General features: G+C 46.1%; 1 long non-coding RNA gene and 1 pseudogene across 9 annotated transcripts in view; both read right to left on the bottom strand.

Moving 5' to 3' along the window:
- Positions 1-1,775: 1,775 nt before the first annotated feature.
- The window catches only part of LOC140709605 (uncharacterized), a 45,981-nt gene continuing 20,372 nt past the window's right edge, over positions 1,776-27,384 (bottom strand). For 2 of the 9 annotated variants that reach the window (XR_012090111.1, XR_012090116.1), the window contains 8 exons: positions 24,288-24,448; positions 21,172-21,236; positions 14,500-14,615; positions 12,568-12,665; positions 12,034-12,174; positions 11,100-11,164; positions 6,520-6,642; positions 4,903-5,767 (listed from right to left, as the gene is read on the bottom strand). This is a non-coding gene — a long non-coding RNA (uncharacterized lncRNA). Of the gene's footprint in view, positions 5,768-6,519; positions 6,643-11,099; positions 11,165-12,022; positions 12,251-12,567; positions 12,685-14,499; positions 14,616-21,171; positions 21,237-24,212; positions 24,449-27,384 lie in introns of all 9 variants that reach the window. The other 7 variants (XR_012090114.1, XR_012090110.1, XR_012090112.1 and 4 more) reach the window with 7 other exon arrangements.
- On the bottom strand, positions 23,422-23,521 carry LOC140709739 (U6 spliceosomal RNA; annotated as a pseudogene).

Genomic DNA, 27,384 nt, shown 5'->3' with positions numbered 1-27,384 from the left:
GGGCCTAATGAGGCCACGGGGAGTCGGGAGGAGAGCGTGGCGGAGCCGCCGAAAGGCAAGAGGAGCTCTGGCCTGGGGAGGCCGCGGTCAGGCGAGAGCTGGGCGTGGACAGTCCACTGTGAGGCAGAGGCTGGGCCCGTGCAGGCCTTCGCGAGGCAGGAGGCTGGGCCTGGCGAGGCCGACTGGAGGTCAAGTCCTGGGCCTGAGGAGGTCGCCCAGAGGCGTCATCGGGGCTGGGCCTCAAGAGGCCAGTGGCAGGCCGGAGGAGCTGGGCCTGGAGAGGCTGACCTGAGGAAGTCTGGCAGCTGGAGAGGGCGTGGAGAGGCAGGAGCTGGGCCGGCGGAGGCCGACTGGGCGACGAGTTGGGCCTGCAGGGGCCGCCGGGAGCGGGAGCGAGCCCTGGATAGGCCGAGTCGTGGCCAGCGTGGGCCTGCAGAGGCCGCCGGGAGGAGGAGCGGGCACTGGAGAGGCTGACCTGAGGAAGTCTGGCAGCTGGAGAGGCCGAGGAGAGGCAGGAGCTGGGCCGGCGGAAGGCGACTGGGCGACGAGCACGGCCTGCAGGGGCCGCCGGGAGCAGGAGCGAGCCCTGGAGAGGCCGAGTCGAGGACAGCCTGGGTCTGCAGAGTCCGCCGGGAGGAGGAGCTGGGCCTGGAGAGGCTGTCTGAAGGAAGTCTGGGGCATGGAGACGCCATTGGAGGGCAGGAGCCGGGCCCGGAGAGGCCACCGTGGGGCCCGGCTTCAGGACGTTTGGGGCCTACAAAGGCCGCGGAGAGGGAGCTGGGCCGGAGCCGAGTCCAAAGACGTTGTCGTGAGGCTGGGGCTGGGCCTGCGGCCGCAGCTGGGAGTAGGAGGAGCTGGGCCTGGACGGGAGGCCGGGAGGCCGCAACTGTGCCTGGAGAGGCCGGTCTGAGGAAGTTCTGGGCAGCTTGACTTGTCAAGACTGCTGGGAGACAGGCAGATTTGTGGCCTGGGGAGGCTTCCGCGAGGCAAATGCTGTTTTCGGAGGATTCTGAGAGTCAGGGAGAAACTTGGCTTTTTATAGCGACCATGAGGGAATAGTTTGATTGCTCAGGCTGCCGGGAGGCCAAAGGTGTAAATCTTTAAGAAGTCTGTGGCCTACAGAGGCTGCCAGCAGCTCGGCAGGAGTTGGGCCAAAGGAAGTTGTTTTGAGGCAGGAAATGAGCCTGTAGATGCAGCCGGGAGAATGAACTCATCCCAGAGGTGCCAAATTGAGGACATTCTTGGCCTGGACAGGCTGCAAAAGGCAAAATCTGTGCCTGGAAAAGTCGCCATGGGGCATGAGCTTGGCCTAAGGAGGCCTTTGCAAGGCAGGAGATGGCCCTGTAGAAGCTGCCGAAAGGCAGGATCTTCACCTGAGGATGCCACAGTAAGACATGATCTGGGTCTGGAGGGACCACTGTGAGGCAGAGGCTGGCCTGTAGAGTCCGACAGTAGACAGAAGGTGGGCCTAAAAAGGCTGATTTGAGGAAGTTTTGGGCTTCAAGGGTCAGTCAGAAGGCAGGCACTGGGCCTGGATAGGGCCTGACAGGAGTTGGGCCTAAACAGACCAGTGTGAGGGAGGAGCTGTGCCTGTTGAGGCTGCTGGCAGGCAGTCAGAAACTTCGCCTGGGGCAGCTGCCATGAGGCAAGAGCTGGGCCTGGAGAGGCTGCCAAGATGCAGGAGCTGGGCCTGGAGAAGCCAGTGTGAGGCAAGAGACCAGCCTGCGGAGGCTGACTTGAGGAAGATTTTGGCCTGGACAGACTGTCGGGGGCAGGAGCTGGGCCTTTCGAGCCTGCTGGGAGGCAGGCAGGAACTTGGCCAAGGACGAACTCCGTTAAGTAAAAGCTGAGCCTGGAGAGGCCATGGTCACGCAGGAGCTGGACCTATTTAAGCTGCTGGGAGGCAGGTTGTGCTAGAGAACGTGATGTGAGAAAGCTTTAGGCCTATAAAGGCTGCCAGGAGCTGGGCGAGAGCTGAGCTGAAAGAGGTTATTGTGATGTAGGAGATGGGCCTGGAGATGCAGCTGGGAGGAAGAGCTGAGCTTGGAGAGGCCCACTTGAGGAAGTTCTGGGCCTGGAGATGCCGCCAACAGGCAAAAGCTGAGCCAGAATGGCCGCTGTGAGGCATGAGCTTGCTCTAGAGAGGTCATTGAGAGGCAGGAGCTGGGCCTGTAGAGGCTGCTGAAAGGCAGGAGCTTGGCCTAGGTGGCCAAGAAAGTCTCCTGAGAGGCAGAGGTTGACCCTACAGAGGCTGACGGGAGGCAAGAGTTGGGCCTGGGATGGCGGACCTGAGAAAGTTCTTGGTCTAGAGAAGTTGCCAGGATGCAGGAGCTGGGCCTGGAGAGGCCTGGAGAGGCCACCAAGGCATGAGCCGTGCCTAAAGAGGCCAATGTTGGGCAGGAGCTGTGACTGGAGAGGCTGACTTGAGGAAGTTTCGGGCATGGACAGCCTGTCGGGGGGCAGGACCTGGGCCTGGACAGGCCACAGTGAGGCATGAGCTGGGCCTAACGAGGTTAGTGTGAGGCAGGATCTGGGCCCGTCGAGGTGGCCGGGAGGCAGGTAGGAGCTTGTTTGGGGAATATGTCCGTGAGGCAAAAGCTGGGCCTGGAGAAGCCATTGTTACGTAGGAGCTGGGCCTGTCCAGGCCACTGGGAGGTAGAGGGTGGGCCTGGAAAGCTTGACTTGAGGCACTTTTGGGCCTTCAAAGGCCACCAGGAACTGGGCAGGAGCTGAGCCAAAAGAGGTTGTTCTGAGGCAGGAGTTGGGCCTCCAGCACAGCCAGAAGCAAAAGCGCAGCCTGTAGAGGTCACCTGGGGACAGCAGCTGCGCCTGGAGAGGCCAATGAAAGGCAGGAGCAGGGCCTTGAGAGGCCGACTTGTGGACATTTTGGGCCTGGATTTTGTGGCCTGGACTTAAGGACATTTGGGCCTCCTGCAAAGAGGCAGGAGCTGGGACTAAAGAGGCCATTGTAAGGCAGGAGCTGGGCCTGTACAGGCTGCCAGGAGTCAGAAGATGGGCCTCATGAGGCCACCGTAAAACAGGAGCTGGGTCTCGGAAGGTGGCCGTGAGGCAAAAGCTGGCCCTTGGGATGGCAATGAGAGGCAGAAGCTGGGTCTGGTGAGGTCGACTTGAGAAAGTTCTGGGCCTGGAGAGAAGACTGGGAGGCAGGAGCTGGCTCTAAAGAGGCCGTGGTAACGATGGAGCTGGGCCTGTGGAGGCTGTTGAGGCAGTAGCCTTATCTGCAGAGACTGCCGTGAGGTAGAGTACGGGCCTAAATAGACCATTGTGAGTCATGAGCTTGGTCTGTAGAGGCCGACTGGAGAAAGTTCGGGGCCTGGAGAGGCTGCAGAGGCTGCCAGGAGGCAAGACCTGGGCCAAAAGATTCAAGCATGTTACATTTATTAGGTACTTTATTTCCATTATTAAATTCGGATATACAGTAAAGTAATTATAGAACTCACCATAATGTAGAATCAGTGGGCATGTTAAGCTTGTTTTCCTGCGACTAGATGGTCCCATCTGAGCGTGACGGTAGAAAGTGACAGATCATTAGGCATTAGATTCTTATAGGGACAGCAAAACCTAGATGCCTCACATGCACGGTTCACAACAGGGTGCGTGCTCCTATGAGAATCTAATGCTGCTGCTGACCTGAGAGAAGGTGGAGCTCAGGCGGGAATGTGAGCAAAGGGGAGTGGCTGTAAATACAGATGAAGCTTCCCTCACTCGATACCACTCACCTCCTGTTGTGTGGCTCCTTACAGCTCTATGGCTCAGGGGTTGGGGACCCCCGCTCAAGTGCATCCAAAAGGACCCTTCCCACACCAGTCTTCATAGCGGTCAAGTGCAGCAACCACTTAGCTCCCAAGGCATGTGCCTCGTTGGCATTTCATCACAATCAACAGTAAGTGGTAGCTTGAGTCACTGTGAGGTCACTTACCGGAAATCACCAGCATCCCATTTCCCATTGGCAAGGAGCTCAGCACTGTCCCTTGGACAATCAAACCTATGCCCAAATCCCATCTGTGTGGGTTTATCTCCTGGGACCCTTCCGAGCATACTAGTCAGAGTCCAATCAGGAGACATAAACCACTCAAAAGTTTAAAGTGGTCAAATTTAATCCAGAGAATTATTCATTGTAACAGGGGAACAGCATAATGAGAGATTGGCTAGCACAAAGTAAAGAGAACTCTAGAGAAATCAGGACTAGCCCAGGCCAGGCATGGTGGCTCATACCCAAAATTCCAGCAATTTGAGAAGCTAACGCAGGAGGACTGCTTAAGGCCAGGAGCTAGAGACCGGTCTGGACAACACAGTGAGTCCCTGTCTCTATCCAAAACAAGAAAAAACTTAGCTGGGAGTGGTGGTGCACACTTCTAGTCTTAGCTACTCAGGAAGCTGAAGTTTGAGCCTGGGAGATCAAGGCTGCAGTGAGTCATGATTATGCCACTACAGTCAAGCCTGGGTGACAGAGCAAGACCCTGTCTCAAAGAACAAAACAACAACAACCATTCACAGACAGAAAAGAAATAGAGCTAATAAGCTAAAGAAAGATGTAGAAATATGACAAGTAAAGTAATATGAGGTCTTTTACCAATTTAAAATGAACAAAAAATGACATTAAATTTTAATACCCTGTACTGGCAAAGATGCAGTGAAATGGGCACTTTCTTATACTATGACGGGTGTTTAAATTGTATATAAGCCTTCCAGGGTAAAGCTTGACAATTTTTTAAAATAATAGAGACAGGGTCTCACCATACTGCCATACTGCCTCCTCCAACTCTTGGCATCAAGCAATCCTCCTGTCTTAGCCTCCCAAAGTGCTGAGATTATAGCTGGGAGGCACCCAAAACCTTGTCAATTTACATCAAGGGTAATGAGAATGTCCATTCACCATGACTCACAGTAATCTTACTTCTGCAAATACCTTGGGGAGACAATTCAATCTAAACAAAGGTCGTCTGTACAAACACAGTGAAAATCTGGGAGTAACGGAAGACAGAGTGGTTAAGTGAAATAAGAAACAGTTATAAGAAATTAAACCATGGTATTAACAGGCAACTGGTAAAAGCTCAGTTGATGTTAGCTGCTACTTTTTTGTTGTTTTGAGACAGTGTCTCACTCTGTCACCCAGGCTGGAGTGCAGAGGCCTGATCATGACTCACTGCAGTCTCAGCCTCCCTGGGCTCAAGCGATCCTCCCACCTCAGCCTCCCAAGTAGCTGGGACTACAGGAACATGCCACCACACTAGGCTAATTCATGTATTTTTCTGTAGGGATGGTGACTCCCTTTGTTTCCAAGGCCTGTCTCAAACTCTTGGCCTTAAGCCATCCTCTTGCCTCAGCCTCCCAAAGTGCTGTGATTACTGGTGTAAGCCACCACACCTGGCCAGCTGCTACTTTTATCAATATTATCATTACTCCACTCAGTTAAAAATTATTATTTTCAAGGCTATGTAATACTATGTGTCCTACAGCATAATTGTAAAAACATATACAGTCGTCCCTTGGTATACAGACAGAATTAGTTCCAGCCCCCCATCTCTGCATATACCAAAATCCATGCTTACTCACGTTTCGCCGTCACCCCTCTGGAACCCATGTATAGGAAAATTCCAAATATGAGTTGGGCATAGTGGCAAGCACCTATAGTCTCAGCCACGTGGGAGGCTGAGATGGCAGGATTGCTTGAGCCTGGGAGGTTGAGGCTGCAGTCAACTGTGATAGCACTACTACAGTCCAGACTGGACAACAGAACGAGACTCTGTCTCAGGAAAAAACAAAATAAAACAAAACAGGTTAGAAATTGTAATGAGGCCTGTTGGGCAAAATTCCATATAAACAAAGTATAAATTAATAAAGCAAATGGCGATAAATTAGTATGACTGACTTTCTCGAGTTTCTGACAATAAAGGTAAGAAAAATGCAAAACACAGAGACAGAGGGTAAAAGAAATTAAGAAAGCATTCAACATGTTTAAGAGGAAGACACTGGCCATGTTTGTGCAGCAGCAGTATGTCATGATATGACATACCTTGGAGAGAAGTTCACAGATGAGGAAGTTCATAAAAATGATCAGAGAAGCAAAATACTGATAGCAATACTCAAGTAAACCACAAAATTTCCATAACTCATGTCAGCGAAGTGGGAATATTGTACAGTGTGTGTTGACGTTCCTATACAACACTGCTTATTTGCCTTATGTTTTTGTTTGCAAGCAATGTATATACTAAAAGTTCTTCTTGCCGTCAAAAGAATATGTGTAAGTCATTTGAACATATTCTTCTGTTTTTCTATTTTTATCTTCCTGCCATCATCCTACAGCCTTACTTTAGAAATGTTTTATTTGTTTAGAAAATTGAACAAGTGCTCATTGTGGCAGCTCATACCTCTAGGATGGGAGGCAGGGGTGAAAGGGTTACTTAAGGCCAGGAGTTTGACACCAGCCAGGCCAACAAAGTGAGACCCCATGTCCACAAAACAATTTAAAAATTAGTCAAGTGTCGTCATGTATACCTATAGTCCCAGCTACTCAGGAGGCTCAGGCAGGAGGATCCTTAGCCCAGGAGTTCAAGACTGCAGTGAGTTGTCATAGTACTACTATACTCCAGCCTGGGTGACAGGGTGAGACCTCATCTCCTAAAATAAAACACAAAGAAAAAAAATAGTTCAAGTAGCAAGTTGTATGTGGCTTATTCTGAATATTTCTAAACTAGAAGTTCTCAATCTTTTGGGGTCTAGGATGTCTTTACATTTTTTAACTTTATTAAAGACCTCTAAGACTATTTCTTTATATAAACAATTATATTAAAACTAGAAAATAAGACAAAATTTTAAAAATATTCATCACATATTAATAAAATCATTACAGGTTGATACAAGATTCTTAAAATATTTAACATTCATTACATATTAATAATAAAACCATTACATGTTGATATAATACTCGCTCTTTCGCCCAGGCTGGAGTGAAGTGGCGTAATCTCAGCTCACTGCAACCTCCGCCTCCCGGGCTCAAGCGTTTCTCCTACCTCAGCCTCCCAAGTAGCTGGGATTACAGGCGCCCACTACCATGCCTGGCTAATTATTGTATTTTGTCAGTAGAGACAGGGTGTAGCCATGTTGGCAAGGCTGGTCTTGAACTCCTGACCTCAGGTGATCCACCCGCCTGGGTCTCCTGAAGTGCTGGGATTACAAGCGTGAGCCACTGCGCCCACCCTGATGAATAAATGCTTAAAACACTGATTAGTCAGGCAACAACACTGGGCAGGGGTCTCCTCATTCCCAGCAACGCAAACCCTACCATACGGCTCACGGTTTGCAAGGGTTGCAGAGCTCAAAGGCTCTGACTTGAAATTTCATCATTTTATTTGTACTGTGAGACAGGTTCTGCTCTGTCACCCAGACTAGAGTGCAGCTGTGCAATTACAGCTCACTGCAGCCTCAACCTCCTGGCTTCAAGCCATCTTCCTGCCTCAGCTCCCCAGCAGCTGGTACTACAGTTGAGGGCCACCATGCCTGGCTATTTTTTAAATTTTTTTGTAGAGTGAGGGTCTTGTTATGTTGCCCAAGCTGGCCTCAAACTCCTGACCTCAAGAGATCTGCCCACCTCAGCCTCCTGAGTAGCTGAAACTACAAGTACACATCACCATGCCTAGCTACATGTATTTAATTTTGAAAAATATTTTTGTAAAGAGCAGATCTTGCTGTGTTGCCCAGGCTGGTCTTGAACTCCTGCCCTTAAAAGATACTCCCATCTCTGCTTCCCAAACAGCTGGGACTACAGACATGAGCCACTGCAATGAACTTGAAGAGATTTCTTTAATCTAGCATCCCGTACTTGCTAGGATTGTGAAAGGCAGTAGTGTTTTTTTTAATTACTTAACAATTCAGTAAGAATCAAACTCAACCTTGACCTCTGCCTTCTCTCACATCCAGTCTGTCAGGAAATCCTGTTGACTGTCTTCAACACACACTACAGATCCCCACCCAGCAACTCCCTGGCCTCCTCCCCTACTTCTCCCCTCTGACCACCTCTCAACACCACCATGACCCTGGTCAGGACCAAATTCATCTCCCACCTGGATGTTGCCATAACTTGGCCCCCATGCTTCTACCCAAATCTTCCCACAGTCCTTCTCAACTCAGCAGCCAGAGAATGCTTTTAAACCGGAAGACAGATCATGTCGCCTCTCTGCTTAGAACCCTACTGCAGTGCCCATCTGAGTCAGAGTCAAAGCCAAAGCCCCAGCAATAACCTCCCAGGGCTTACATGATCTGTACTGATCCCCACCCAGCAAATCCCTGGCCCCTTCCCCTAATTCTCTCCCTCTCTCCTTCTGCTTCACTGGCCTCCTTCCAGAGCCTCAGACACACCTCGGACGCTTTATTCTGTTGTTTCTGCCTACAATCCTCTTCCCTCAGCACCTTGGCCAGCTCCTTCCCCTCCTTCAAGTCTTTGCTCAATTTTCATTTAGAAGGCCACCCCTGACCATAATATTTAACATTGCCATCTGTCCCTATGCCCATCATGCTCATTTCTTCTTTACTTTCTGCCTTCTTTTTATCAAGATCTCACTGTCACCAAGGTTGGAGTGCACTGACACAATCACAGCTCACCGCAACCTCAAATTTCCACGCTCAAGCAATCCTCCCACCTCAGCCTCCCGAGTAGCTGGGACTACAGGTTCATGCCATCATGCCTGGCTCATTTTTTTAGTATTTTATTTTATTTTATTTTGAGACAGAGTTTCACTCTTCTTGCCCAGGCTGGAGTGCAATGGCGGAATCCCGGCTCACTGCCACCTCCACCTCCCAGATTCACGTGATTCTCCTGCCTCAGCCTCCCAAGTAGCTGGGATTACAGGTGGGTGCCACCATGCCCAGCTAATTTGTGTATTTTTAGTAGAGACAGGGTTTCGCAATGTGGCCAGGCTGCTCTCGAACTCCTGACCTCAGGTGATCTGCCCACTTCGGTCTCCCAAAGTGCTGAATTACAGGCGTGAGCCACTATGCCTGGCCAATTTTTTCATTTTTTGTAGAGACAGGGTCTTACTATGTTGCCCAGGCTGGTCTTGAACTCCTGGCCTCAAGTAGTCCTCCTGCCTAAATTACTAAAGTGCTGGGGTTACTGGCATGAGTCATCATGCCTGGCTTCATGTTCATTTATTCTTGCTGCTGCAATGTAGTTTGCAGTTTTCTACATTCAGTGGCTTAAAACACCACAAATGTACCATCTTACAGTTCTGGGGGCCAGAAACACAAACTAGTTCTATTAAGGCTAAAGTCAAGGTGTCAGCAGGGCTGCATTCCTTCTGGAGACTCTGAAGTGTTCCCTTGGCTTTTTCACCTTCCAGAAGCCACTCCCATTCCTTGGATCATGGCCCCTGACTCCATCTTCAAAGCCAGAAGTGAAGCATCTTCAAATCTCCCTCTCTTACCTCTGCTTCCATCACCACATCTCCTGCTCCACTTCTGAATCTCCTACCCTCTTACAAAGACCCTGCGATTGCTGGGCATGGTGGCTCCCACCCATAATCCCAACACTTTGGGAGGTCAAGGCAGGAGGAACACTTGAGGCCCGAAGTTTGAAACTAGCATGAACAACATAGTGAGACCCACCTCTAGAAAAAAAAATAAATAAGTATTAGCCCGACATGGTGGTGTGTGCCTGTAGTCCCAGCTACTTGATAAGCTGAGGTGAGACAATCGATTTAGCCCAGGAGTTTGGGATCTGCCTGGGCGACATAAACTAAATCCCATCTCTACAAGGATGAGGTGGGAGCATCACTTGAGCCCAGGAATTTGTGGCCAGCCTGGGCAACACAACAAGACCCCATCTGGCCAACATGGCCAACCTGGCCAACATGGTGAAACTCCGACTACAAAAATGAGTTGGGCATGGGTGACATGCATGTGTAGTCCCAGCTACTTCGGAGGCTTAGGTGGGAGGATCGCTTGATCTCAGGAGGTCGAAGCTATAATAAGCTATGATACATCATCGCACCCCAGCCTGGATGACACAGGGAGATTCTGTCTCAAAAAAGAAAGAAAAGAAATATAGCACACCAGCCTGGGCAACAAAATAAGACCGTCTCTCTCAGAAAAAAAGAAAATAAACTGTTTCTCTGAGTTCTGTAAACTGTTCTAGCAAATTATTAAACCCAAGAAGAGAGTTATGGGAACCCCTGATTTGTAACAGGTTGGTCAAAAGTACAGGTGACAACCTAGGACTTGCCACTGGCATCTGAAGTGAGGACAGTCTCGTGGGACTGAGCCCCTAACTTGTGGAGTCTGTGCTAAGTCCAGGTAGTATCAGAGTAAAATCATGGGATACCCAGTTAATATCCAGAGCATTGGAGAATTTGGTGTAGAAACTCCATACATACATTCAGTTGGAAGTGTGTGAGTAGAGACAAACACGGGCTTTTCTGTCACCTGTCTACCTCCTTAACTGCATAGGAGAGGCAATACATGGTGCTCATGAACAAAGCAAGCATTCAAGTCCGACCAGACCCAACATTTGACTCAGTCTTAATATCCAGGTGAGCTTGAGCAAATCACTCATTATTCCTACATCTTCATCACTTCATTCATAAAATGGGGATAACTGTGGCACCTACCTGTGATTCTGTGAGAATTACTGAAATACTATGTTTGGTGTTACTGTGATCATTATACCTATTCCAAACTATCTGACAAGGACTGTGATGGATGATAACATCAAAAAATTAGAAACTGTAGTCAGGTCTCTCAGGCAAAATTCCATACAAGCAGAGTACTGTCTCTACAAAGCATTCCTGCCACACTTAATTCACCATTCCCTGAACAAAATGTGCCATCTTCATTGTCCAGGTCTGTACAGTGCTGGTTTTCCTGCCTGAGCAGCACACTTCATCCCATCCCAGCCCATTCTTCATCCCTCCACCTCCCCGCTTCCCTCCCCACTCTCATACAACTCTTCCTCATCTTTCAGGACTTGGCTTCAAGGGTCAACTTAATTGGAAGCTTCTCTCACTGTCCAAAAGAGCTTCCCACTGCACTTGATGCATGCACTATTATTTGATTTTTGAGTTACAGTCCAAGTCTTTTTGTACCTGAATAACATGTTGCCCAGTCAGTCTCTCTTCCTGGATTCAGAAGTCTTTCATGGTAGATCCAGCTGGAAGTGACAAAAAGACATTCTTTTGAAATAAAGGATGACACAGATAGACGGAAGTTCTTAAACGTCTTAAATGGTATGTGAAAATTAAACAAAATTCAAAGACTTGTGGGGAACACTTAGGAGGGAAAGTTACTGGGAATGTCATAAAGGGTTAATTTGTATTTTATTTTATTTTTTGAGACATTATTTTTATTTTATTTTTTATTTTCTGTCACCTAGGCTGGAGTGCAGTGGTGCAATTAGGGCTTGCTGCAGCCTCGACCACCTGGGCTCAAGTAATCTCACTTAATTTTTATTTGGTTTAAGAAATAAATCTTGGTTGAGGGTGGTGGCTTATGCCTGTAATCTCAGCACTTTGGGAGGCCGAGAGGTATATTACTTGAGGCCAGGAATTTGAGATCAGCCTGAGCAATATATTAAGACCCTGTCTCTACCAAAAAACAGAATGAATGTGTGGAAGACAATTTTTCCACAGACTGGGAGTGGAGGGAATAATTTCAGGATGATTCAAATGCATTACATATACTGTGCACTTTATTTCTATTATTACTACATTGTAATATATAATGAAATAATTCTACAACTCACTATAATGTAGACTCAGTGGGATCTCTGAGCTTGTTTTCCTGCAACGACACTGTCCATCTAGGATGATGGGAGATAGTGATAGAACATCAGGCACTAGATTCTCATAAGGAGTGCACAACCTAGATCCCTCACATGCACGCTTCACAACAGGGTTCGTGCTTCTATGAGAATCGAAAGCTGCTGCTCATCTGACAGGACATGGAGCTCAGGTGGTCATACAAGTCATAGGAGGGGCTAGAAATACAGATGAAGTTTCCCCTCACTTGCCTGCTGCTCACCTCCGGTTCTATGGCCCTGTGGTTGGAGACCGCTGCTCAAGTGCATTCGAAAGGATCCATCCCATGCCATTCTTCAGAGTCATCTTTAGTGCGGCAGTGGTCAACTGTAGCACCCCTAAGCTCGCAGGGCATACGCTTCACCTGGCATTTCACCACAATCAACAGTAAGTGGTAGCTTGAGTCATTGTGAGGTCACTTCCTGGAAATCACCAGCATCCTATATCCCATTAGGAAGGAGTTCAGCACTGCTCCTTGGATAACCAAACCTATTCCCAAATCCTATCTGTGTGGGTCTATCTCCTGGTACCCTTCCTAGCATCAATTCTGTATTTGTAGGAGTCCAATCAGGAGACACAAACAACTCAAAAGTTTAAAGTAGAATGAGCAAGGTGGATCACACCTGTAATCTCAGCACTTTGGGAGGCCAAGGTGGGTGGATTGCCTTGAGCTCAGGAGTTTGAGACCAGTATGGGAAACATGGCGAAATCCCATCTCTACAAAAAACACAAAAATTAGCTGTGTGGTGGCACTTACCTGTAATCCCAGCAACGTGGGAGGCTGAGGCAGGAGAATTGCTTGAGCTTGGCAGGTGGAGGCTGCGATGAGCAGAGGTTGTGCCACTGCACTCCAGCCTGGGTGACAGCGTGAGACCTGACATCAAAAAGAAAAAAATACATATATGTAAATTTAATATAAAAAGTATTAATTTTGGCCAGGCGAAATGGCTCATGCCTGTAATCCCAGCACTTTGGGAGGCCAAGGCAGGCGGATCACGTGAGGTCAGGAGTTCGAGACCAGCCTGACAAATGTGGAGAAACCTCGTCTCTACCAAAAATACAAAATTAGCTGGGCATGGTGGCACATGGCTGTCATCCTAGTTACTCAGGAGGCTGAGGCAGGAGAATCACTTGAACCCGGCAGGCGGAGGTTGCGGTGAGTCGAGATAGCACCATTGCACTCCAGCCTGGGCAACAAGAGTGAAACCCCATCTCAAAAGAAAAAAAGGTATTAATTTTAACAGAGGATCAGCATAATGAGGGACACACTAGCACAAAGTAAAGATATCTCTAGAGAATACAGAACTAGCAGAGGTCAGGCATTATGGCTCATGCCTGTAATCCCAGCAATTTCGGAAGCCTAGGCAGCAGGATCGCTTGAGGCCAGGAGTTGGAGACCAGTCAGAGCAACACAGTGAGACGCTGTGTCTACCAAAAAAAAGAACAATATTAGCCAGGTGTGGTGGTGGTGCACACCTGTAGTTCCAGCTACTTGGGAGTCTGGGGTGGGAGGATCCCTTGAGCCTGGGAAGTCTACACTACAGTGAGCCAAGATCATGCCACTGAACTCCAGCCTAGGTGACAGAGTAAGACCCTGTCTTAGAAAAAGAAAAGAAAGTGTTAATCCCCCTATGGGAATCTCCTCTTCTCCTGCCCTCTCAGGAAACTCACTTGTCAGTTCTTCCTCCCACTTTCCTGTATCTTTAACCTATCCCCCACTTTTAGCTCCTACCCACCATCATTTAAATTACTCAAACTTCTTCTATTTTAAAAACTTCTTCCTAAACTCAGTGAGAGGTCTCCTGCACACTCACTGAGCCATCTGCTCCCCCTGGTGCCTTCTCTATAGCAGCCTGAGCCATGTCTCTAATCCATGAATCTCATCACGTTACTCCCCCATTTACATCACTTCTCCTTGCCTCGGGGATTAAGTCCAGACTCCTTAACAGCCCCTGCTCTGCCCTGCCTTGCAAGGCAGCCTCACTGCTTGCCCCTCTCCATTTCACCTGCTATGGAGTCCAACTGAGCCTCATCTTTCTCCTCTGGGAGTCTCTGAAGTGGGTGATACCCTCTGCTTATAATATGCTTCCCCTTAAACCTCTACTCTCTTCTTGGCTAGCTTCGGCTCCTCTGTTACTTGTCCACTTTGGCATCACCTCCTCACGGAAGGCTTCCTTGACTCCCCAGATTCTCAGGAGCATGGCAGGTGAGGTGCTCCTCCCATGAATGGATGTAGATTAGAGAGAGTGTGTTATTCATGCTTAATTCACCAGTGCTTAGCTCAGTACCTGGCACAAAAAAGTTACTGTGGTAGCCAAAGTAATAACCCCCACCCCCACCAATTGTTCATGTCCTATGTTACACAGCACAATTACGTAGGAAGGGGGAATTAAGAGTGCAGATAAAATTAAGGTTGAAAATCAGCTGACCTTAAAACAAGATTATCCTGGAATATCTAGAAGAGTCCATGTAATTACAAGCATTCTTTAAAAGTGGAAGAGGGAGGCAGAAGGTTAAGAACCAGAGACAGTGGGCACAATGACTCATGCCTGTAATACCAATACTTTGGGAGGCCAAGGCAGGAAAATCCCTTGAGTGCAGGAGTTCAAGGTCAGCCCTGGCAACACAGTTGAGGCCCCATCTCTACAAAAAAATCACAACAAAATTCACTGAGTGTCATGGTGCTCACCTGTGGTCCCAGCTACTGGGAAGGCTGATGTGGCAGGATTGCTTGAGTTTGAAGCTACAGTGAGCCGTGACTGGACCACTGAACTCCATCCTGAGTGACAAGGCAAGGTCCTGTTTCTAAACAAAAAAAACGACATTGGAATCAGGGTCCCCTCCATTCTAAGGTGCCTACAAGGCATCTCTCTCTGCAAACGAGTAAACATCATCTTCCAACTCCTCACAGAGTGGAGGAGCAGGAAAACTCCCTCACCTCATTTCTGTGCCACTTGGGAGGTCTGGACAGCCCAATAACCAGCTCCTTGCTGATGATGCAATCAGGAAATGGCTCGAGTTGAGCTAAGGAGAATTTGGATCCTTCTTTTGGTTCTCAACAGGCAGGGTAGGGGCCAGGCATGGTGGCTCATACCTGTAATCCTTGTACTGTGGGAGGCCAAGGTGAGAGGATTGCTTGAGGCCAGGAGCTCAAGATCAGCCTGGGCAACATAGCAAGACCTCGGTGGCATGCACCTGTGGTCCCTACTACTTGGTAGGATGAGGTGGGAGGACTGATCACTTGATCCCAGGAGTTTCAGACAAAGACAGACCATGTCTCAAAAAGTTAAATTAAAAAAAAAAAAAAGACAGAGAGAGAGAGACTATAGGCAGGCACCACCACATTTGGCTAATTTTTAAATATTCTGTAGAGACAAGGTCTTGCTAGGTTGCCCAGGCTGGTCTAAAACTCCTGGCATCAGGCTGGGCATGGGGGCTCATGCTTGTAATCCCAGCACTTTGGGAGGCTGAGGCAGGCAAATCACCTGAAGTCAGGAGTTTGAGACCAGCCTGGCCAACATGGTGAAACTCTGACTCTACTAAAAATACAAAATTAGCCGGGCAGTAGTGGCATGTACCTGTAGTCTCAGCTACTTGGGAGGCTGAGTCAGGAGAATCACTTGAACCTGGGAGGCGGAGGTTGCAGTGGGCCAAGATCGCACCACTGCACTCCACTCTGGGCCACAGAGTGAGACTCTGTCTGAAAAAAAAAACAGAAAACAAACTCCTGGCATCAACACATCTTCCTGTCTTAGCCTCCCAATGCCCTGGGATTATATTGTTTCCTATAATTGAAGACACTTGTTCTTATACTGCTTTAAGGTATAAAAGAAAAAACAAAACATAATGACAAATGTTGGTGAAGGCCAGGCATGGTGGCTCAGCCTGTAATTCCAGAACTTTGGGAGGCTGAGGTGGGTAGATCACTCAAGGCCAGGAGTATGAGACTAGCCTGGGCAACACGGTAAAATCCGATCACTCCAAAAAAATATAAAAATTAGCCAGGCATTGAGATCAGGGAATCACTTGTGCCTGGGAGGTCAAGGGTGTAGTGAACTGTGATGGTGTCATTGGGCTGCAGCCTAAGAGACAGAGCAGCCCCTATCTAAAAAAACAATAATGTCAGTGAAGATGTGGAGGAATTGGAATCCACATACATTACTGGTGGGAACATAAAATCGTGTAAACACTTTGGGTATTTCTTTTCCTGTCATTTCAATTGGATGTTTTTTTTGTTTGTTTGTTTGTTTTTAAATCAAGACAGGGTTTCACTATCTTGCCCAGGCTGGTCTTGAATTCATGGGCTCAATTCCTCCCATCGGCGCCTCCTGAGTAGCTGGGATTACAGGTGTGAGCCATCACACCCAACTGGTGTAGCCACTTAAGAAAACAGTCTGGCAGTTTCTCAAAATGTACAGTCATCATATAATGCAACAACTTCACTCCTAGGCACATATCCCAGAGAAATAAAAATATATATCCACACAAATATATACTGTACAACAATCTTCACAGCAGCATTATTCATAATGGCCAAAACATGAAGACAACCCAAATGTCCACCAACTGATGAACAGATAAACAAAATGCAGCGTGTCTCTACCACGGAGTATCACTCAGCAATAGGACGATGAAATAATGATACACACTATGACATAAAGGAACTTTGAAAACATTGTGCTAAGAGGGAAAAAAAGCCACAAAAGATCACATATTGTACAATTCTATTTGTCCAGATTAGGCAAATCTATAGTGACAAAAAAATGAATCAATGGTTTCCTAAGGCTGGGGGCCAAGGCAGGTGGGGGGAGTAGGAGGTAGTGGCTAAGGAGTATAGATTTCTCTATAGGGTAATAAAAGATTCTAAACGTGACTGTGGTGATCGATGCACAGCTCTCTGAGTATTCTAAAACCTACTGAATTGCAGATTTCAATAAATAAAGTGAATGGCATGTGAATAATATTTTAATAAAGCTATTATTTAAAATAATAGCACAGGTAGTCATGCCTGCCTGTAATCCCAGCACTTTGGGAGGCTGAGTCAGGAGGATCACTTGAGGTCAGGAGAATTGAGCCTAGTCTGAGCAACCTGGCAAGATCTCATCTCTATGATAAAAAATGAAAAAATTAGCTGGGCATGGTGGCACATGCCTGTAGTCCCAGCTATTTGGGAGACTGAAGTGGGAGAACTGCTTGAGTCCAGGAGTTTGAGGCTACAGTGAACTATGACCATGTCATTGTACTGCAGCCCGAGCAACAGAGCAAGACCCTGTCTCTAAAAAGGAAGGAAAACAAATGCAAGTTTGTATCACTTTGTGAGTGTAGCCAAGTTGGAGGAGAAACAGACAAGAACAAAAGAGCACTGAATAAGGAGGGTGAGTGGCTGGTTAGGCTCCGTTGCTAGCTAAGTGGTTTCTAAAGAATTCATTAGTAAAGTTACAGCTCTGGGGACAGTTAGGCAAAGAATGAATGCTAAATTCATTACAAATGCCCATGGTCTTTCTTTACATGCCTTCTAGTGAAAAATTCCTAAGTGCCTAAATAGCAAGTCTGCAACAATACCAGCTGTTTATTAAAGACTACGAAAAAGAAATGGAGGCCGGGCCTGGTGGCTCACGTCTGTAATCCCTGCACTTTGGGAGGCTGAGGCAGGCAGATCACCTGAGGTCAGGAGTCCAAGATGAGCCTGGCCAACATGGTGAAACTGTGTCTCTACTAAAAATACAAAAATTAGCTGGGTGTGGTGGCGGCACCCATAATCCCGGCTACTCGGGAGGCTGAGGCAGTTGAACTGGTTGAACCCAGAAGGCAAGGGTTACAGTGAGCTAAAACTGCACCACTGCACTCCAGCCTGGGCGATAAGAGCAAGACTCTATCTTTAACAAAAAAAAAGAAAAAAAGAAATGGCATCTTCTTCAAGAATGACATCGTTTTTCATGATAAAGCTCTAATTTTGCATTTGTTCAAGTATTGATTACATTTACCCAATATGATACCAATCTTGGATAAAGTGCAAAAAACACAATTTCATTTTCTCAATAATCAAAACTGACTAGGTAGTCTAATATCAATTCCGATCTTAGTAAACAATGATCAGATTTTAAAAATTATGGAATGATGGAGCAAATAAGATGTTACAACCTGTTCCAAGGGGAATTCCAAAACCCACGCATATCTGAGACCATCAAGTATGATGAAATATATTTGATTACTATACTGAAAAATAAACTGATTATAAAGCCAACAACAATCGGGCAGGGGTCTCCTCATCCGCAGCCACACAAACCCGATCATGCAGCTATGTGGTTGCAAGGCCTACATAGCCTAGAAGGGACTGGTCTGACTTGGGATTTCATTTCATTTGTACTTGTATTTTGAGACAGGGTCCCACTGTGTCACCCAGGATGGAGTGCAGTGGTATAATCATAGCTCACTGCAGCCTTGACCAACTGGGCTCAAGAGATGCTCCTGCTTCAGCTGCCCCAATACCTGGAAATACAGGCAAGTACCACCATGTCAGGCTTTTTAAAATTATTATTAATTTTTTTTTAGAGAGAAGTCTTAATATGTGGCCCAAGCTGGCCTCAAACTCCTAGCCTCAAGAGATCTGCCCACCTCAGCCTCCTGAGTAGGTATACACCACCATGCCTGGCTATATTTATTTTATTTTATTAAATTTCTTTCTTTTATTTTTGTAGAGAGGAGGTCTTACTATGTTGCCCAGGCTGCTCTCAAACTCATGGCCTTAAAACATACTCCCATCTCTGCCTCTCAAACTGTTGGAACTATACGTGTGAGCCACTGCCCCTGGCCTGACTTAGGATTTTTTTTTATCCAGCATCCTTTACTTGGTAGGATTGGGAAAGGCAGTAGGGTTCTTTTTAAAAAAATTACTTCTTTCTCTTATAAAGATCCTTGTGATTGCTGGGCATGGGGGCTCCCATCTGTAATCCCAACACTTTGGGAGGCCAAAGAGAAAGGAACGCTTGAGGCCAAGAGTTCGAGACCAGCCTGGGGAACATAGGAAGACCCCGCCTTTATAAAATTAAAATTAAAATCAGCTGGACATGGTGATGCACGCCTGTAGCTCCAGCTACTGGAGAGGCTAAGGTGGAGGATCGCTTTAGTCTAGGAGGTCAAAGCTGCAGTGAGCTATGATCACATCACTGCACTCCAGCCTCAGTGGCAGAGCGAGACTCTGTCTCAAATATAAGAAAAGAAATATACATTTGGTCTCTGCCCTTGGTTCCTGGCATAGAACTTTTAAAGCTCTTATAAAGTCCTTAGTGACGGAGGTAATAGGAGCATTTTCTATTTTAATATTCAGTCTTAGTCCCAGTTTCCTGACACAAGGGCCTCTAAGGTCTTTCAGATCTGCAGCATGGTAAGAACGCATGTGGGATGCTGTTGAGCTGACACAGTGGCTGCAAGCTCCCAGACTGCTTCAGGAGGAGGGCTGGCTGCCAGAGGAACCAACCACATTTTTTTTTTTAAACGGAGTTTGGCTCTTGTAGCCCAGGCTGGAGTGCAATGGCACAATCTCAGCTCACTGCAACCTCCGCCTCCCAGGTTCAAGCAATTCTCCTACCTCGGCCTCCTGAGTAGCTGGAATTATAGGGATGTGCCACAACGCCCAGCTAATTTTTGTATTTTTAGTAGAGATGGGGTTTCACCATGTTGGTCAGGCTGGTTTCAAAATCCTGACCTCAAGTGATCCGCACGCCTCGGCCTCCCAAAGGGCTAGGATTACAGGCATGAGCCACTGCGCCCAGCCCCAACCACATTTCTTGAGGCTTGGAACTTTCAGCCTCACCTGCCGAACTCCAGGAGGCAAAAGGGACTGGAGATTGACTTAGCTACCAATGGTCAATCAATCATGCCTCCATAATAACCCAAACAACAGGGTTTGGAGAACTTCTGTGTTGCTGAACACAAGGAGGTGCTGGGAGGGTAGCGTGCCCAACAGAGGGCATGGAAGCTCTGTGCCTCTCCCCACTTACCTTGCCCTGTGCACCTCTTTCACTGGCTGCTCCTGAGATGGAGCCTTTACATTGAGCCAGTAACAGAAAATAAGCTGGCCAGATGAGGTGGCTCATGCCTATAATCCTAGCACTTTGGGAGGCAGAGGTGGGGGGAAATCACTTGAGTCTAGGAATTTGAGACCAGCTTGGGCAACATAACAAGATCCCATCTATACAAAAAATAAAAGAAATTAGCCAGATGTGGTGGTGGGAACCCTGTAATTCCAGCTACTTGAGAGGCTGAGGCAGGAGAATCACTTGAGCCCTGGAGGTTGAGGCTTCAATGAGCTACAACTGCACCACTGCATGCCAGCCTGGACAATAGAGCGAGGCCCTGTCTTTAAAAAAAAAAAAAAAAAGAAAGAAAGAAAAGGAAAAACCTGTTTTTCTAAGTTCTGTGAGTTGTTCTAGCAAATAACTAAACTCAAGAAGAGAGTCATCGGAAACCCTGATTTCTAACTGGTTGGTAGAAATACAGGTGACAACCTAGGACTTGCAATTGGCATCTGAAGTGAGGGTGGTCTCGTGGGACTGAGCCCCTAACCTGTGAGGTCTGCACTAACCCCAGGTAGTGTTGGAATGGAATTGTGGAATACACAGTTGGCATCCAGAGAGTTGGAGAATTGGTGTAGAAACTCCACACATACATTTGGTTAGAAGTGTGTGAGTAGAGAAAAACATGAGTTCTTCTCTCACCTGTCTACCTGCTTAACTGCATAGGAGAGACAATGGATGGTGTTCATGAACAAGGCAAGCATTAAAGTCAGACCAGACCTAACATTTGACTCAGTCTTAGTATCCAGGTGAGCTTGGGCAAATCGCTCATTAACCCCAAGTCTTCATCATTTCGTGCATAAAATGGGGAAAACTGTGGCACCTACCTGTTTTTGTGAGAATTAATGAAATACTATGCTTGATGTTATTGTGATCATCATACTGTTTGACAAGGACAGTGATGCATGATAACACAAAAACTTAGAAACTGTAATGAGGTCTCGGGCAAAATTCCACACAAGCAAATTACTGTCTCTACAAAGCATTCCTGCCACACTTAATTCACCATTCCCTGAACAAAATGTGCCATCTTCATTGTCCAGGTCTGTACAGTGCTGGTTTCCCTGCCTGGGCTGCTCACTCCATCCCATCCCAGCCCATTCCTCATCCCTCCACCTCCCTCTTCCCTCCCCACTCTCATACAACTCTTCCTCATCTTTCAGGACCTGGCTTCAATGACACCTTAACTGGAAGCTTCTCTCACCCTCCAGAAGAGCTTCCCATTGCACTTGATGCATGCACTATTATTTGATCATTTCTGAGTTATAGTCCAAGTCTTTTTGTACCTGAATAACATGTTGCCCAGTCAGTCTCTCTTCCTGGATTCAGAAGTCTTTCATGGTAGATCCAGCTGGAAGTGACAAAAAGACATTCTTTAAAAAAAAAAAAGAAAAGAAAAGAAAAAAGAGGGATGACACAGACAGACATCAGTACTTAAAAGTTTTAAATGGTATGTGAAAAACAAACAAAATGCAAGGGCTTCCAGCAGAAACGTAGGAGGGAAGGTGTTACTGGGAAATATAATCGAAGGTTACTTTTTATTTTATTTTATTTTTAGAAAAAGGGTCTTGCTGTATCGCTTAGGCTGGACTGCAGTGGTGCAATCACAGTTAACTGAAGCCTCAACCTCCAGGGCTGGAGCAATATTGCCATCTAATTTTTATTTTATTTAAGAAACAGTCTTGCTCTTACCAAAGCTAAAGTGCAGTGGTGTGATCATAGCTTACTGCAGCCTCAACCTTCTGGCTCAAGTGATCCTCCAGTCTTAGCCTCCCCAGTAGCTGGGACTACAGGTGTACAGTGCAATGTGTAGCTCAACATTTTTTTAATTTTTAGTACAGACAAAGTGTCACTATGTTGACCAGGCTGGTGGTGATCTCCCACTCTCAGGCAGTTCTCCCACCTCAACCTTCCAAAGTGCTGGGATTACAGGTGTGACCTGCCTGTAACACCACACAGGTGTGACCTCACACCTGGCTGAGGGGGTTAATTTTTAATTATATAAAGAACTCAAAGCAAATATTAGAAGGAGCCTAAATGCCTACAGCAGCTGATGAGTAAACTGTGATACATCTATATAACAAAATATTATGCAACCATGAAAAGGATTAAGATACATCAACAGGTATTGGCACAAATGTCCACGAAATATGAAAATGTGAAGTGATGTTCAATTACCATGTATGTATCTTGAAGCATATGGCCCATTTTCTCAATAGCAATTATTTCCTGAGATAAGATTATGGGTCTAAAGACTGAAGGAAATTTTTCACTTATTTATTTAAAAGTATTTACTATTTTTATAATTTAATAAAAGATTAAACAGATCAATGCATTAGTAAAAGACAAATTAATTCCATAAATAACTGGAAAAGACATGGACAGCCCAGGCATGGTGGCTCACGCTTATAATACTAGTATTTTGGGAGGGGGTGGTGGGGGGATCGCTTGAGGCGAGGAGTCCCAGACCAGCCTAAGAAACAAAGCAAGACCTCATCTCTACTAAAAATTAAAAAAAAATTGGCCAGGCATAGTGGCATATGCCCATAAACCCAACTACTGAGGTAGAAGAATCACCTGGGACCAGGAGGTCAAGACTGCAGTGAGTTGAGACTGTGCCACTACACTCAAGCCTGGGAGACAGAGTGAGACTTCATCTCAAAAAAAGAAAAAAAAAAAGGACAATAAAGAAATAAAGCTAAGAAGCTAACACAAGGAAAGATAAAATGTGTGACAAATAGCCCGGGTACGTGGCTCACACCTGTAATCCAGCACTTTGGGAGGCCGAGGCGGGTAGATCACGAGGTCAGGAGTTTGCGACCAGCCTGATCAATACATTGAAACCCCATCTCTACTAAAAATACAAAAATTAGCCAGGTGTGGTGGTGTATGCCTGTAATCTCAGCTACTCAGAAGGCTGAGGCAGAAATGCTTGAACCTGGGAGGCAGAGGTTGCAGTGAACCAAGATCATACCACTGCACTAGAGCCTAGGCGACAGAGCGAGACTGTGTCTCAAAAAAAAAAAAAAAAAAGTGACAGTAATATGAAGTCTTTTATTTATCACACAGAAAGGAACTTGTTAAATTATATCTGTGCCAGTGAAAGTGCAGTGAAATGGCCATTTTCTTGTACTATCAGTGGCATTTAAATTGTATATAAACCTTCCAGGATAAAGCTTGGATTTTTTTTTTTTTTTTTTTTTTTTGAGATGGAGTCTCGCTCTGTTGCCCAGGCTGGAGGCTGGGAAATTTTTTTTAAATAATACAGACAGTTACTCATTATACTGCCTTCTCCAACTCCTGGTCTCAAGCAATCCTCCCACCTCAGCCTCCCAAAGTGCTGGAATTATAGGCTGACAGCCACCATGCCTGAAAGCTTGGCAATTTACATCAAGGGTAATAAGAATGCGCATACCCTGTCACTCACAGTAATCTCACTTCCGGAAATATCATCTTTGGATATAATTCAACCTAAACAAAAGGTGATATGCACAAACACAGTGAAAATCTGGGAGTAATTTTTTTCTCATTTTTTAAAAAATATGGAATGCTTCACAAATTTGCATGTCATTCTTTCACAGAGGCCATGCCAAACTCTCTATTGTTCCAACTTAAGTACATGTGCCACTGAAGCAAGCATGAGTAATTTAAGATAGAGTGGTTAAGTGAAATAAGGAAGAGATATGGGGAATTTAAAAAATCTATGGTACTTATAGGCACCTAGTAACAGCTCAGCAAATTATTATTTTTATGGTAATTTCACTCAATTAAAAATTGTCATTAAAAATTACCATTGTCATGGAACATAATGTATCCTACAGGAGAATTGTAAAAACAGATACAATTTGTCCCTTGGTATATGGGGGGATTAGTTCCAGCTACCCCATTTCTGTGTATACCAAAATCCATGTGTACTCAATTTTTTGAAGTCGGTCCTGTGGAATCCAAATATTTTAAAAATAGGAAAATTAGTGAGGTGTGGTGACAAGCACCTGTAGTCCCAGCTACCTGTGAGGTTGAGGCAGGAGGACTGCTTGAACCCAGGAGGTTGAGGCTGCAGTGAGCCATAATTGCACTACTGCAGTCCAGTCTGGGCAACAGAGTGAGACAGAAGGTTCACTTTTTAATAGAATTTTTCTGTTCACTTGAAGATATGGTCAGGACTGCGACATAGGAAAATTTTTCAGAAAATAACTATCTAATCCAATTAATGCTGGAGCTGGGGACAGAAAACGTTTTGGTGACTATTTATTCCTTAACTTGCTGTTATATAAACTATTGCCAGTAGGCATTTACCAACCAGAAGTGTCATCTCAGAGCTACTCACAATGAAAGGTGATGTCTGAGGCTCAGGTGTGTTGAGGTCCCCATGCCTGGGCTATAGGTGCTGAGTGGGACTTACTTGTCCATCCATTTTCTCTATTCCAGCACTGGGAAACTTGGGTTTATCCATCTTGATAAGATGTCATTGAAATTCCACTTGGCAAGAACCACAAATGGAAGAAAGGCCATGAAACCACAGGACAGTACTTGTTCTCAAGGGTATCTTTAGCTTAAGTGGCTCTGTAAAAGAGAAAGTATATTGTTGAAAAATCATTGCAGGTCAGGTGAGGTGGCTCATACCTATAATGCCAGCCACTGGGAGACAAAGGCAGGAGGATCCCGTGAGGCCAGGAGTTCAAGACCAGCCTGGGCAACACAGTGAACCCTCATCTCTACAAAACATTAGGAAATGAGCTGGGTGTGGTAACATTCCTATATTCCACGCTACTCTGGAGGCTGAAATAGGAGGATCGCTTGAGCCCAGGAAGTAGAAGCTGCAGTGAGCTCTGATCTCACCACAGAACTCCAGCCTGGGTGACAGAGTGAGACCCTGTCTCAACACACACACACACACCCTCATCTCAGTCTGCCCAGCCTTGACTAATCAAAAGGGTCTTCTGGTTACAGAAGAAGTATGCTCTTTTATAGGACAGGGAGAGACCAGCAAGCTTGTTCACAGCCTTTTCCTCATCCTCTGCTTAGTTTCCAAGAACCCTCACAGTGAAAACAGAGTCCCTGGGAAAACAACCTAAATCTTTAGGTTACCAGGGGAGAAATATGCCTCCTTTGTCAATTAATAAATGGAACACCTGCCTTAAAATCCAGGGAGTTCTGCTAGAATGAATCACTCCCTAAGACCCTGACCTATGCAGGGAACATGAAAAACTGGAGTTTAACCAGGCGCGGTGGCTCACGCCTGTAATCTCAGCACTTTGAGAGGCCGAGGTGGATGGATCATCTGAGGTCAAACCTGGCCAACATGGTGAAACCCCGCCTCTACTAAAACTACAAAAATTAGCTGGGCGTGGTGGTGGACGCCTATAATCCCAGCTACTGGGGAGGCTGAGGCAGGAAAATCGCTTGAACCCAGAAGGCGGAGGTTGCAATTGCTTCTAGAAGAATTTCCATTAGCCCTTTGAAATCCTTCAACATTCATTAAGGTCAAAGACTTATCACCTAATTTAATCTGATGGGTATGTGACCAGAGTCTTTCTAGGGAATAGAGACTCCCAAACTGTTCAGCTGGGAAGTGAGGAGATAATTTATTACTCAAAAATCAAAGGGAAACGAAAAGAGGCCAACCTAAAGCGTCATTATTCTTTCTTGGCAGGGAATGGATTCCAGAGTCATTCTGTGACCTTTACCTTCTGTGACCTCCTTATTAGCATCTAAAAGCTTCCAGTGTAGGATGCAGCCAGCTAGGTTCTCTTCTAATGTAATAAAATCTGCTTCAGCAAAGCTTATGCAGAGCCATCTCCAGACTCCAGAAATAATAGGCTATAAATTACAGGATCTCCCATTTGATATAATGAAGTATAAGCATGCTCCTGAATGACTCCTCTACATATTACTCTGGGTGACTTGAAGTGAATTTGATACAAGTACTGGAGCGAGCGCAAAGCAGAGCTACATCTAGGATTAATGTGCTTGGGCCCAGCTCCTCACTACTCACCTATGAGTACAGTTCCAGAACCTAAGTAGAGGGTGGGGAACAAGGATCCTGGCTTTTTTCCCTAATGCCTGCCATCTCTTTCAGATTTCTTATTTCTTTGCAAAGAAACTAAACAGGCTCGACTAAAAAAACTAAATGATTAAATCCTACACAGAGAATCTCCAAAGATTCACAAAATATCATTCAAGACTGTTAGAAAGACAGCCTTGAGGATAACTTGATGTACCAGTGATCTACAATATTTGGGATCATTCCAAATTCCCGTCAAGGATCTGCCTATATCAACACAGGGACAAAGGACCAACCATTCAAATAGGCCCTGCTGCCAAAATGCCATCTCTTCATATTGTTCCATTTAACAAAACTGCAGCCTGTCATCTATCCTTAAGTCCCTTGGCCAATGGTGCAGAGCCAGAGTATGCTACTCCCTAGCAGGAAATCAACAGAATGACCTACTAAACACCATTCAGAAGATGCTAAGGCCCATGAATTGCAACAGGAAAGAAAAGACAGATAATTAGTCAGACAGGTACATGCTGGGCCAAAAATGCACTACAATCCCCACCCAATTCTGCCTAATCCTAGCTGGGCTGACATCAACCTGATGAGACAGGCCTGTAAGATCTCAAACTAAAACAGAAACTCCTGAACTGGGTTCTGGAGAACCCAGGAAGCAGCAGTAAACCATTAAAGAACAGATAAGGTCTGGAGGTGAGGGGGGAGTTTCAGATAAATGAAATGCTGGTAGAACACAGGGCCCAAAGGAGCAAAAGTTAACCTAAGCCCAGGTAGATCCTTGTTTACTAGAGTACTAGGCACGGGGTGTGGCAACTATTCTAACCAAAGAGGCTCCACTGGGGGTGGGTTAGCAATCCAAGGTATGGTATGCATAGGGCTGGTGGAATTCAGGGGGACTGAAACAAAAGCTTCAGAACCAGAAAGACTATATCTGGGGACACAGCACAAAACTCTCAAGAGGTGAATCTTTGTAAGAGTGAGGCAGAACTATATAGCAGTTTCAGGAGATCTGCTGGTGCCCAGCGAGAGCTCCAAATGGGCTATATGCAGGGATGCAGGCTGTAGTCTCTGAAGAGGAGGTTCACAAAAGTCATTCAGTCCAAGACCCCAAACTGTGTTCTCTACTAAAAGGAATCAAGGCCCCCTAGAGAAATGGCTGACTCCATGTATGGTACAGTATATTGATCCTGGAACATCTTTTTTGCCAGAAAGCAAGGAAGTCATCAAAGTCCAACAGGATCACATCAAAAAGACAGGAGAGTCAACTTGAAGAGATAATTATTAACCTTGATGAGACAATGTAAGCATCCAAAACAATAAAGACTGCAATGACCTGAAATACATCAAATGCAAACAATAATCTATGAGTTCATGATGGTATTCAGAAAAAAAAAACTATTGGTCACTAGAGGGAAGGTTACTAGGTCACTAACTTACTACTCTGAAAAGTGACTTAAAATGAGAGGTAGCATGGAGAATTAGCTAT

Source organism: Chlorocebus sabaeus, chromosome 21, assembly GCF_047675955.1.
Source record: "Chlorocebus sabaeus isolate Y175 chromosome 21, mChlSab1.0.hap1, whole genome shotgun sequence".
Classification (NCBI taxonomy): domain Eukaryota; kingdom Metazoa; phylum Chordata; class Mammalia; order Primates; family Cercopithecidae; genus Chlorocebus; species Chlorocebus sabaeus.
Note: the sequence above shows the minus strand (reverse complement) of the source record. Positions and strands in the feature narration are given on the sequence as shown.